The sequence below is a fragment of the Myotis davidii genome, unplaced genomic scaffold (assembly GCF_000327345.1).
Source record: "Myotis davidii unplaced genomic scaffold, ASM32734v1 scaffold181, whole genome shotgun sequence".
NCBI lineage: Eukaryota > Metazoa > Chordata > Mammalia > Chiroptera > Vespertilionidae > Myotis > Myotis davidii.
The window spans coordinates 3,559,757-3,560,794 of record NW_006291504.1 but is presented as its reverse complement, the minus strand read 5'-3'; the positions used below and the strand labels follow the sequence as shown (position 1 = coordinate 3,560,794).

Here is a 1,038-nt window from a genome sequence, read left to right as displayed (position 1 = left end):
GAGCTGCCGGAGCAGCCGGACCCCCCAGGCCACGCTGACTGGGCCTGAGGGCGGTGGACCCGCCTGCACGGCGGCCAGCACACACGCACTTGGACTTCTCCTCCCGGGAGAAACCCACTCCAGGCTGCTGACGCCTGCACTCCGAGGCCCTGGGCGTCAGGACGCTGAGCTAGGTGAGCCCTGTTCAACCCGAGCTGCTGGCTGTCACGCAGGACCCGGGGACGGTGACAGGTCTGCCGGGCAGGGGAGGGCGCGGAGCAGAGGACCCCAACTGTGGGTTAGAGGATGGAGAGACTCGCCTCAAACCTGAAGGGGCCGCAGCAGTGGGGACACCACGAGGCCCCCTGGAGCAGAGCCCCCCCAACCCGATCCCAAACCCAGCTGGTTTCTCGAGAGGCCATGGACAGGGTGACAGACTGTCCATGTGGGTGTGGGAGGCTGCTGGCTACAGGTCTGGAAGCGAAAGTCTACTAACAGTCCCCAGGCACCCACACTCAGAGCCGGCCGAGGGCGGCGTGGCAGGAGGGCGCCCCTCCCACTAGGAGTGCCACGTCCCTGTGGAGGCTTCCCAACACGCGGGCAGCACGCGCCCGGGCAGTAACCCGTGGGTGACTGGCTGTGCTATTAGCAGCTTAGGGAGATGGTAGGAAGAAGTCTCAGTTGCTCTTTTGGGAAAGAGCTGGAGGGCAGCCAGCCTGTTGCCATGGGAAACGGACGCACTAGAGGCAGGTCCTATTAGGGTTGGGACAGAAGCCAGCCACTCACCAACCTCCCTATTAAAAGCCAAACCCAAACCCACACCCAGTCCCGGTGGGTGAAGGAAGGCTGCCCCCTGGCGGCAGAGGGGGGAGCCTCCACCGGCCAGGAAGGCGGGTACCTCTGCTGCTCTGGCTTGATGTCGAAGAGCCGCAGCGCCCTCCTCTGCCGCGCGGACAGGCCCCGGGCCCGCCTCCTGGGCTCCCTGCCCCTCCGGCGGGTGAAGTACTCCAGCACCACGGCCTTGCGCTGCAGCTGGTCCTCGCGGGCGCTCTGGCTCAT

At 66.4% G+C, this 1,038-nt stretch overlaps 1 protein-coding gene across 1 annotated transcript in view; it reads right to left on the bottom strand.

Moving 5' to 3' along the window:
* Positions 1-1,038, bottom strand: part of POP4 (POP4 homolog, ribonuclease P/MRP subunit) — an 8,941-nt gene that overhangs the window by 2,845 nt on the left and 5,058 nt on the right. The window lies entirely within an intron of this gene.